Source organism: Ursus maritimus, unplaced genomic scaffold, assembly GCF_017311325.1.
Source record: "Ursus maritimus isolate PB19 unplaced genomic scaffold, ASM1731132v1 scaffold_28, whole genome shotgun sequence".
Lineage (NCBI taxonomy): Eukaryota > Metazoa > Chordata > Mammalia > Carnivora > Ursidae > Ursus > Ursus maritimus.
Window position 1 is genome coordinate 997046 of NW_024425341.1, and position 12916 is coordinate 1009961.

At 40.2% G+C, this 12916-nt stretch overlaps 1 pseudogene; it reads right to left on the reverse strand.

Moving 5' to 3' along the window:
• Nucleotides 1-11777: 11777 nt before the first annotated feature.
• Nucleotides 11778-12077, reverse strand: LOC103677034 (annotated as a pseudogene).
• Between the last annotated feature and the right edge of the window lie 839 nt (nt 12078-12916).

Sequence of the window (12916 nt, forward strand, 5' to 3'; positions counted from 1 at the left end):
ATTACGTCAGACTTGTCTACACAGACCTGGAATGAGAGAAAGGGTTGGGGGAGCATTTTTAAAGCTCTTTCAGAGAAAAACATGCAGCCAAGGATCCTTTATCCAGCAAGGCTGTCATTCAGAATTGATGAAGAAATAAAGACATTTCAGAATCGCCAGTCACTAACCAATTTCGTAACCACGAAACCAGCACTACAGGAGATATTACGGGGGGTTCTATAAAAGTAAAAAGGCCCCAAGAGTGATACAGAACAGAAAGTCACAGCCAATACAAACAAAGACTTTACTGGCAACATGGCAGAATTAAAAACATATCTCTCAGTACTCAGTCTTAATGTGAATGCTTAGAATGCTCCCATAAAATGCCACAGGGTTGCAGATTGGATAAAAAGAAATGACCCATCCATTTTCTGTCGACAAGAGACTCATTTCGAACCCAAAGATGCATTCAGACTGAGAGTAAGGGGATGGAGTACCATTTTTCACGCAAATGGACCTAAAAAGAAAGCTGGGGTAGCAATTCTCATATCAGATAGATTGGGTTTTAAACTAAAGACTATAGTTAGAGACACAGAAGGGCACTGTATTATTCTTAAAGGAAGTATTCAACAAGTGGATATGACAATTATAATATATACATCCCCCAACAGGGGAGCAGCAAGATACACAAGCCAACTCTTAACCAGAATAAAGAGACATATAGATAAAAATACATTAATAGTAGGGGACCTCAACACTCCACTATCAGAAATAGACAGAACACCTTGGCAAAAACTAAGCAAAGAATCAAAGGCTTTGAATGCCATACTCGACAAGTTGGGCCTCATAGATATATATAGAACACTACACCCCAGAACCAAAGAATACTCATTCTATTCTAATGCCCATGGAACATTCTCAAGAATAGGCCATGTTCTGGGACACAAAACAGGTCTCAACCGATACTAAAAGATTGAAATTATCCCCTGCATATTCTCAGACCACAACGCTCTGAAATTGGAACTCAACCACAAGGAAAAATTTGGAAGAAACTCAAACACTTGGAGACTAAGAACCATCCTGCTCAGGAATGACTCGATAAACCAGGAAATCAAAAATCAATTTAAAGAATTTATGGAGACCAATGAGAATGAAAATACAACCGTCCAAAACCTATGGGATACTGCAAAGGCAGTCCTAAGGGGGAAATACATAGCCATCCAAGCCTCACTCAAAAGAGTAGAAAAATCTAAAATGCAGTTTTTATATTCTCACCTAAGAAGCTGGAACAGCAACAGAGGGACAGGCCTAATCCATGAGCGAGGAAGCTGTTGACCAAAAAGAGCTGAAATCAATCAAGCAGAAACCAGAAGTACAGTAGAGCAGATCAACAGGACTAGAAGCTGGTTCTTTGAGAGAATCAATAAAATTGACAGACCACTGGCAACACTTATCCAAAAGAAAAGAGAAAGGACCCAGGTTATTAAAATTATGAATGAAAAAGGAGAGGTCACGACGAACACCATTGAAATTGGGAAGGATTATTAGAAATTTTTATCAACAGCTATATGCCAATAACACAAGCAATCTGGAAGAGATGGAATCCTTCCCGGAAACCTATAAACTACCAAGATTGAAACTGGAAGAAATTGATTTCTTAAACAGGCCAATTAATTATGAAGAAATTGAGTCAATGATAAACAACCTTCCAAATAACAAAACTCCAGGCCGGATGGTTTTCCTGGGAATTCTACCAAACATTCAAAGAAGAAATAATACCTATTCTCCTGAAGCTATTTCAAAAATAGAAACAGAAGGAAAGCTACCAAACTCATTCTATGAGGCCAATATTACCTTGATCCCCAAACCAGGCAAAGACCCCCTCAAAAAGGAGAATTACAGACCGATTTCCCTAATGAATATGGACGCCAAAATCCTCAACAAGATACTTGCTAATAGAATCCAACAGTACATTAAAAGGATTATCCATCACGATCAAGTGGGATTCATACCTGGGATGCAAGCGTGGTTCAATATTCGCAAATCAATCAGCGTGATACATCATATCAACAAGAAAAGACTCAGGAACCATATGATCCTCTCAATCGATGCCGAAAAAGCATTTGACAAAATACAGCATCCTTTCCTGATTAAAACCCTTCAGAGTGTAGGAATAGAAGGTACATTTCTCAATCTCATAAAAGCCATCTATGAAAAGCCTACTGCAAATATTATTCTCAATGGGGAAAAGCTGGAAGCCTTTCCCTTAAGATCAGGAACACGACAAGGATGCCCACTCTCGCCACTATTATTCAACATAGTACTAGAAGTCCTTGCAACAGCAATCAGACGACAAAAAGGGATCAAAGGTATTCAAATCGGCAAAGAAGAAGTCAAAATGTCTCTCTTCGCAGATGACATGATACTCTATATGGAAAACCCAAAAGAAGCCACTCCCAAACTATTAGAAGTTATAGAGCAATTCAGTAACGTGGCGGGATACAAAATCAATGCTCAGAAATCAGTTGCATTTCTATACACGAATAATGAGGCTGAAGAAGAGAAATTAGGGAATCCATCCCATTTACAATAGCACCAAAAACCATACGTTACCTTGGAATTAACTTAACCAGAGACGTAAAGGACCTATATTCTAGAAACTATAAATCACTCTTGAAAGACATTGAGGAAGACACAAAAAGATGGAAAAATATTCCATGCTCATGGATTGGAAGAATTAACATAGTTAAAATGTCCATGCTACCCAGAGCAATCTACACTTTCAATGCTATCCCGATCAAAATACCAAGGACATTTTTCAAAGAACTGGAACAATAGTCCTTAAATTCGTATGGAACTAGAAAAGGCCCCGAATCGCCAAGGAACTGTTGAAAAGGAAAAACAAAGCTGGGGGCATCACAATGCCGGATTTCGAGCTGTACTACAAAGCTGTGATCACAAAGACAGCACAAAACTGGCACAAAAACAGACACATAGACCAATAGAACAGAACAGAGAACCCAGAAATGGACCCTCGGCTCTTTGGGCAACTAATATTTGATAAAGCAGGAAAAAACATCTGGTGGGAAAAAGACAGTCTCTTCAATAAATGGTGCTGGGAAAATTGGACAGCTACATGCAAAAGAATGAAACTTGACCACTCTCTCACACCATACACAAAAATAAACTCCAAATGGATGAAAGACCTCGATGTGAGACAGGAATCCATCAAAATTCTAGAGGAGAACATAGGCAGCAACCTCTACGACATCGGCCAAAGCAACCTTTTTCATGATACATCCCCAAAGGCAAGAGAAACAAAAGATAAAATGAATTTATGGGACTTCATCAAGATTAAAAGTTTCTGCACAGCCAAGGAAACAGTCAGAAAAACTAAGAGGCAGCCCACGGAATGGGAGAATATATTTGCAAATGACACTACAGATAAAGGACTGGTATCCAAGATCTACAAAGAACTTCTCAAACTCAATACACGAGAAACAAATAAACAAATCAAAAAATGGGCAGAAGATATGAACAGACACTTTTCCAATGAAGACATACAAATGGCTAACAGACACATGAAAAAATGTTCAAAATCATTAGCCATCAAGGAAATTCAAATCAAAACCACACTGAGATACCACCTTACGCCAGTTAGAATGGCAAAAATAGACAAGGCAAGAAACAACAATTGTTGGAGAGGATGTGGAGAAAGGGGATCCCTCCTACATTGTTGGTGGGAATGCAAGTTGGTACAGCCACTCTGGAAAACAGTGTGGAGGTCCCTTAAAAAGTTAAAAATTGAGCTACCTTATGATCCAGCCATTGCACTACTGGGTGTTTACCCCAAAGATACAGACGTAGTAAAGAGAAGGGCCATATGCACCCCAATGTTCATAGCAGCAATGTCCACAATAGCTAAATCGTGGAAGGAGCTGAGATGCCCTTCAACAGATGACTGGATTAAGAAGTTGTGGTCCATATATACAATGGAATATTACTCAGCTATCAGAAAGAACGAGTTCTCAACATTTGCTGCAACATGGATGGCACTGGAGGAGATAATGCTAAGTGAAATAAGTCAAGCAGAGAAAGACAACTATCATATGATTTCTCTCATCTATGGAACATAAGAACTAGGATGATCAGTAGGGGAAGAAAGGGATAAAGAAAGGGTGGGTAATCAGAAGGGGGAATGAAACATGAGAGACTATGGACTATGAGAAACAAACTGAGGGCCTCAGAGGGGAGGGGGGTGGGGGAATGTGATAGACTGGTGATGGGTAGTAAGGAGGGCACATATTGCATGGTGCACTGGGTGTTATACACAACTAAGGAATCATCGAGCCTTACATCGGAAACCGGGGATGTACTGTATGGTGACTAACATAATATAATAAAAAATCATTAAAAAAAATAAAATAAAATACAACTCAAAAAAAAAAACTTTAGCATTAATCAACATTAAAATAAATAAACCTCATTGCTTTTGAGTGAAAAAAATGCATTACAAAGCTATAATAATCAAAACAATATGGTATTGGCATAAAAACAGATACACAGATCAATGAAATAGATAGCCCATAGTATATGGTCAATTAATTTATGACAAAGAGGCAAGAATATACAATGGGGGAAAGGAGAGTCTTTTCAATAAATGGTGTTGGGAAAACTGGACAGGCACATACAAAAGAATTGACCATTTTCTTATACCATAAATAAAAATTAACTCAGTATAGATTAAAAACCTGAATGAAAGACCTGAAACCATAAAACTCCTAGAAGAAAACAAGTAGTAAGCTCTTTGACATCACTCTTGGCAACATTTTTTTTTATCTGACTCCAAAGACAATGGCAACAAAAGCAAAAATAAACAAATGGGACTACATCAAATTAAAAAACTTCTGCACAGTGAAAGAAACTATCAACAAAATTAAAGGGCAGTCTACTGAATGGGAGAAGATACTTTTAAATCATATATCTGATAAAGAGTTAAAATCCAAAATACATTAAGAACTCATACAACTCAATAACAACAACAACAAAAACAATTCAAATAAAAAATGGGCAAGAGGATCTGAATAGACATTTTTCCAAGGACATAAAAATGGCCAACAGGCATATGAAGAGATGCTCAACTTCACTAAACATCAGAGAAATGCAAATTAAAACCATGATTATCTCACACCTGTCAGAATAGCTATTATCATAAAGACAAGAAATAACAAGTATGGAGGACATGGAGAAAAGGGAACCCTTGTATACTCTCAGTGGGAATGTGAATTGGCGAAATCACTATGGAATACAATATCGAGCTTCCTCAAAAAATTAAAAATCATCTACCATATGACCCAGCAATTCCAATTCTGAGTATTTATCTAAAGAAAATGAAAACACTAGCTCAAAAAGATATCTGCACCCCCATGTTCATTGTAGCATTATTTATACTAGCCAAAATATGAGAACAATCGAAGTGCCCATTCATGGATGAATGCATAAAGAAATTGTAGCTGGTCTGTTTATCTATCTATCTATCCATCCATCCATCCATCCACAGTGGAATACTACTTAGCCACAAAAAAAAGAGTAAAATCTTGCCATTTGCAACATGGATGGACTTTGAGGGTATTATGCTGAGCAGAATAAGTCAGACAAAGATAGATAAATAACATATGATTTCACTTTTTTGTGGAATCTATTAAAACAAAGCAAAACTCATAGATAAAGAGACTAAATTGGTGGTTGCCAGAGGGGAGGGGAGTTGGGCGCTAGGTAAAATGGGTGAAGGACACCAAGGGGTACAAACTTCCAGTTATAAAACAAAGTCATGGAGATAGAATGTACAGTGTGATGACCAGTCAATAATATTGTATCACACATTTGAAGGTCGCTAAGAGTAATCTCGGCAGTTTTTTTTTTTTAAGATTTTATTTATTTATTTTACAGAGAGAGAGACAGCAAGAGCGGGAACACAAGCAGGGGGAGTGGGAGAGGAAGAAGCAGGCTCCCAGCGGAGCAGGTGGAGCCTGATGCGGGGCTCCATCCCAGGACCCTGGGATCATGACCTGAGCCAAAGGCAGATGCTTAACCGACTGAGCCACCCAGGCGCCCCTAATCTTGACAGTTTTTATCACAAGAAAAAAAGTTTTTGTAACTTTATATGAGGATGGATGACTAGACTTATTGTGATGATCATTTTATAATGTATACATATATTGAATCATTATGTTGTGCACCTGAAACTAATATAATGATACATGTCAATTATACTTTAATTAAAAAAATAATTGGACCATGAAAAGCACTCAATAAATGTCAAGTAAACACCCCCCCACACACACACATCATGCTTTCATGTCCAGTACTGGCCAGAAATTCTTCCTCCATTAAAGACTCTTCAAAATCATGTCTGGATGCCAGATGCACTCTTCCTTCCTCTGTTGTATGAACCGCTCCCCTATAAGAAAGGAGTGTGGGTTTGAGGCTCCACAGGAAAGCACCAAAGGAAAGCTCACTTAAGAAATCAACTAAGTTATATTTTCATTTTTTAAATTCACCTACATTCTCTTTATTCTTTTGGTATTGATACCTTTATTCCCTCTCATTTTTTCCCTTCCTTCTCCTTATGCTTCCTCCTTTTGTCAGAACCTAACACTCAGAATTGATTTGTTGTTTCATCAATACTTACTTATTATACTTAAGAGGGTCTCAGCCTCAGCTTGGTTTCCTCCCTTGAAAGTTTAATGTGGTATCTGCAGGTCTTGTACTATGAGCCCGGGGCTGTGAGTAGAGACTGGAGACGGGTCCTGTACACCAGTAGCGGGCCCCAAGCTGGTACAGTCTTAGGGCAGTTCCTGTATGCCTCTTCATCACAAAGGTGCTTTATGTTAGGAGAGAAACACAGGTAATGGTTCCCTTCACACTTTCCTGAACTTAGTAAGGCAAATGAGCCGGCTAATTTAACATGGTATAATAACTCTGTAAAGACTATGTGTCAGAAACTTTTTAAAAATTCTGGATATACCACAATTAGCTAGCTCTGTGATTGTTAACCTTGTTTTTGCCTCATTTCTTTCAGGGGCAGAATGGGGTCCGGATAACGTCCAGATTCCTTCTAGCCCAAAACATTGTATGATTTATTGTCTTTTAATGAGAACTTTAAAAAAATGTAGTGTTTAATCCTAGCGAGGGTTGGCAAGTGTGGTTATAGACTCCACAAGGGAAAGTCTGCCCCCCTTCACATTTCTCTATTCGTATAGCATGATCTGTCATTTACTGGCCATAACCTTCTCCTACACTAGATGCCGTACAAATTTCCTTGTCATTAAAATACTAACATGCCAATAAAACCCAACTTTCTGTCATAAACTAAACAATGGCACTCACCACTGTAGCCATAAGCTGGCTCTTATCTAAACATACCCTTAGAGGAAGAGGCAAAGTGTGTCACCTTACCCAAGGGTAGAATGAACTCCAATTTCCAGTTAGAGAAAAGTCTTCAGGCAAACAGTACAATGGAGGGAAATGGTTCGGTGGAGAGGGCAAGACTTGCTAGGGGGCAGAACTAGAGCTACCTCCAGGAAAGACTAGGAAGTGACTGAGAACACCTGGAGCCAGGTGAGTGGGGAGTCTTTGGTCTAGAGAGGGAAGTGCTTTCCTCAGCTAGATGGCCAGAGGGAACATCTGGGTTTCATAACCAGGAAGCAGTGAAAGGAAGGAAAGAAGTGAAAGTTAGATATATCGAGGCAGCCACAAGAAGCCAGACACTGTCACCTGTTGTGTCGCATTTCAACTGGGTTTGGTGGACCGTCCGTTTCCAGACAAGGCTGTGGGACTTACTTTAAGACCAGAACCTAATAGATGGATATCTAGCTTCATGTTTGTTTTAGTAAAGTCTAGGGGTTGCCATTCCTACTCCTTCAAAAATCCATAACCAATTAATCTTGTTTCCATATATTTAGTGGTTCCTTAGTTCTCCTGGGATGCTTTGAAAAAAATGTTGCTGTCTGTGTGCCATCCCATTCCAATCACATAAGAACCCCTTGGGAGAGGGGTCAAAGGATAAATGGTAAATCTCCCTAGGTTATTTTCATATGTGCTTGAGACTACTTCTATGCTCACTGGCAGTGAACCTGTATAAAACTAAAATGAATTTGTGTACTTTTAAAGATTGCAAGAAGAGAGATGTTAGGAAATCAAAACCTGATTCTGAATCTGGTCCAAGGAGGAGAGGAGACTTTGGTTTTGTTAAGTATTAGGAGACCTACTCAGAGCTGCCTGGGAAGGTCCACAGAATGCTACAACGCTAGCAGCAGCTCGTTTCTGCTCCTTTCTCAGAGCTTCGACCCGAAAAAAAAAAAAAAAAAAGAAAAGAAAGAAAGAAAGAAAAAAAGCACTGGTTAGCACAGGCTGTTCACAGACGTCCCATATTACTTGGGGTAGAAGTTGCCCAATTCTACCCACAAGCCACAGATCAGTGGTCCCTCTGTGCCACAGGCTGCTTACCACTGCATTACAGAAATATAAGAAACACGGAATGTCTTATCAGCAACTCAGAGCATGGATTTTTAGGAAACACGTTGATAAAGGTAATTCAGGGAAAATACTAAAATTAGAATATTTCAAAGATGAATGTAAAGACCAATCATTTATCTTGATATTTATGAGAGTAAAAAAATAAAAGCCCACAGAGAGTCATAAAGAAATGAAAATAGCTCAAAATCAAACCTAACTGCTAGCAGAACACTGAAATCATAGTACACCTTCAATACAATATTTTTTATGATTGATGACAACAGAGATTTATTTTGAGATTTGGTCAATTTTTAGTAAAGTTGAAATGTTTCAGTCTTTTTCTTTCACATCTACTTCACATGTCCTTCATGTGTATAACTTCTTTAAGAATTAAACATGTGGTTGGTGGGGGGGCCTGTGTGGCTCAGTCAATTCTGCATCTGCCTTTGGCTCAGGTCATGATCCCAGGGTCCTGGAATTGAGTCCTACATCCCTGCATTGGGCTCCCGGCGGCTTCTTCCTCTCCCTCTGCCTGCCACTCCCCTTGTGCACTTGCTCTCTCTCTCTTTCTTTCTCTGTCAAATAAATAAATAAAAATCTTTTAAAAAATTTGGTTGGGGTTTCTGATGTTGATGATAAAATATTACAGGAAAAATGTTATTGGTATTTATCCTATTTTATTTTTACAAAGAAAATATCTGAAGGTAACTTTCATTTCTGTAGAATATAAATTGACCTTTACTTACAGAGAGTGAACCGTCTTTTTTTTTTTTAAAGATTTTATTTATTTATGTGACAGAGAGAGAGAGACAGCCAGCGAGAGAGGAAACACAAGCAGGGGGAATGGGAGAGGAAGAAGCAGGCTCATAACGGAGGAGCCTGATGTGGGGCTCGATCCCGTAACGCCGGAATCACGCCCTGAGCCGAAGGCAGACGCTTAACCACTGTGCCACCCAGGCGCCCTGTGGGTAGAAGTTTTCTCGAACAACATTCTAAAAGGAATGCCCTAGTTAATGTCTGTTATTTGTTTCATGGTATCCATTACTACAAATAAATGACAAATTTTAAATATTAGCATCTAGTAAATAGGTATTTAGCTTTTCTCTTGGAACACTGGCCCTGGATGGGCATTGGGGCACTCCTGAACCATGTGCTGGGGACACGCATGGTGCATGTCTCTGACATGCCAGTGGCCAGCCAGCAGTAGATGCCCAGCGCCTGTCCGCTGCCAAGGCCTGGTCATCCAGACCTCCCATCTATCGGGAGTGTTGCCAGCACATGAAGGAACAATCTTCCCCATAGTGCGTCCTAAGTCACAGGATGGGGGAAATGTTTTCTATTAAGAGCACTGGTCCAAAGAAAGGGTAAAAGTAATCGAGGGCCTCTTGAGTAAATAACAGAGGTACCTGATGTTTTTTTAGAGCAATCTGAAACATTTTAATTGTCTACTTTTGAAATTAAGGGAGGGCCTCCTGGGTGGCTCAGTCGGTTAAGTGTCTGCCTTCGGCTCAGGTCATGATCCCGGGGTCCTAGGATTGAGCCCTTCATTGGGCTCCCTGCTCAGCAGGCAGCCTGCTTCTCCTTCTCCCTCTGCCTCTGCCTGCCCTTCTCCCTGCTTGAGTGCTCTCTCTGTCAAATAAACAAAATCTTTTTTAAAAAAAAGTAATTAAGAGAGAAAAATATATTTTTTGCTTCAGATTATGCCAATTGAAAGAGCAAATACCGGGAAATGGGAGAGAGGAAAAAAAAGGAAGGTGCTACAGGATAAGGGGGACAAAGTAAAGACGGAAAAAGAACTACAGAAATAAGAGGAGGAGAAGGGAGATGTTTACAAATACAGGAAAGGGGGACAGGACAAGGAGGATGGGAGGGAAACAAGCAGAGAAAAAAGAAGAGATACTGGGCTCCACACTGAGCGAGTGATCATGGTATTTGTGTGCAGTCGGCATCCACCTGGGTTGTTAACATCCAACTAACACGCACTGAATACCTACTGTGTGCCTGGGTGTTGGATAAGATGCAAACTTGCATAGGATTACGCCTTGTGATCAAGATGTTTATGATTTCAAAAAGGCATAAAACGTACAGCTATGTATGCCGAGGATGGCAGCAGGAGCCCCGGCTGTCGCTCACTGCCCTGCCCCAGTGTCACCACAGGGCCTGGCACTTATCCAGCGTTCATTACCTGGTTCTTGGAGGTATTAAATGCTAACTTGTGATACAAGAGCTATCAACATAGAAGAGGCAGGGATTGCTTCTGGCTGAGGAGAGGGTAGACAGGAAAGGATTCCTAAAGATTGGTGTTTGAAAAATAGGTAGCCTGTATAGGTTTGAGAGCCTGGAAATTGCAGATCATCTGAATGCAGGGTTTGTATTCGGAAGACGATAAGGGTGAGGTACATTAATGCTCGGTTGTCCTGGTCCTTGAAAGTTGACAAGAGGTTTAGTCTTACTTGAGACAAGGAGTGACATCAAAGAATTTTTAGGAACCAAATATGAAGGATTAGAGTTAATGTTTAAAAAAGATGAATTTGGCAACTGTATTCAGAAATTTCTGACCTGGAGAGCCTGGAGCCGAACTCCTGAAAGCATGATCTGTAACCCCATCTTTGATCTAATCACTCGGTGTGCTTACTGCCTGGGCCTCACAGACATTATATCCCCTAGCTCTGGAGGGAGGTGCTGGATCTGCATTAAATAAGTTATCCAGCACATGAAATTTTCTGTACACAAAAGCTATCTAAAACTGGCTTAGGAACAAGACCAATGAGGTAGTATATTAGTTATCCGTTGCCGTGTAACAAATTTCCTCAAACTTAGTAGCTTAATACAACACACATACTACCTCGATGTTGTAGGTCAAGAATTGGAGAGTGGCTTAATCAGGTGGTTGCATGAATTTGCACCGAAGCTATAAGCCAATGCAGCAGTCATCCGAAGACCTGACTAGGGCTGGAGGATTCACTTGCAAATTCATTCTGTGGCTTTTGGCAGGAGTCCTCAGTTCCTCCCCAAAGGTTTGCTCATGACGTAGCAGTTGGCTTCCTTCAGAGTGAAAGATCCAAGAGGGAGAGACACACACACACACAAACCAAGACAAGCTACAAGGTCTTTTTTAAAATTATTATTTTATTATTTTTTTAATTCCAACTTTTATTCTTAAATGTTAAACTTACTACAAGCTGATCAAGAAAGACCAAATATGGCTTCTTTAAACATGCAATATTTGAAATTAGAAAATTCTGACTTAGAACTAGTATTTTTTAAGTTGCAAGACCATTTCATGAAGATGTTGCCCATTTCAAATACTGAATAAGATCTTCTCTTTCACTCTTCTTTTTAAGACCAGCAAAGACCAGGGATATATTTCTTTGGGTTCTTCAAATCAGAGTTTCCTCTTCCCAGACAACACCTTTGTTTTTGTTAACATCGGAATAAGAAAATCCTGGTGTTTGTCCTGTTTTTCACCCAAAAACGCCCCAGAGATTTGGACCAGTCTTGTGTTTTCCACTTTTTTCCACTGTGTGGCACAGAGCACATTTTCGAAAAAAGATCTTCTTGCTTGCTTCAGCATTTCCCATTTTGCTCACAGGGTCAGCAGCTCTGCCCACCGCCTACCTGGAGGACATTTAGCAGTCACCCAGCCAACATGCGTTGCAAGTTTGAGGCTGGTGGTCCCACAGTAGTGCCTTAAGACCTGCGCTGGAGGCCCAGCCTGGCATGCGTTTACAGGTCTTTTATAACCTAATCTCAGAAGTGACATATGAGGAGGTGGGGATGGATCACTGAGGCTAACTTGGAGTCTAGTACCATAGAAAGCAAAATCCAAGGTTTGAGTGTGAAGCTGTAACTTGAAATTACAGTATGTGATGTGAAAAAATATAAGCTAATGTGTTTGAACACCCACCACGTCCAGGAACTATTCTAAGCACTTCACATGTATTATCTCATTTAATCCTCACAACAATTTCATTGTTATTATCCAGAAGGGAAAACTGAAGTAAAGAGAGGTTAGTAGCAAAGTGGGAGCACTGCTATAAAGAGGGACGTACCAGGATACGAATGGAATTTGAGTGTGGGGGAAGGTAACTGGCTGCAACCGGCGGCGTAGGGAAATTTTACTGGCTGAGGAACCACCCTTCATAAGTTCTTCAACTGCTCAATCCATGCAGTGGTAGGATTCATTTTCGGCAGGTCACAGCAGCTACCCAGGGGCAACTGACAAGCCAGCCAAATGCCCCCGCAGGCCATTCATTTAATAAGCAGTGGGAACCGAACCTAAACAAGAAATTCTCCCGATAGGATCCCTAGAATGGTCCCTAAATGGCTAGGTCTCAAGGACTCATCTCTGCCCCCAAGGCTCTTTTTAACTTTGAGTATCTTCTGCAGTCTGGAGAGGTTAAGAATAAGACAGTTTCAG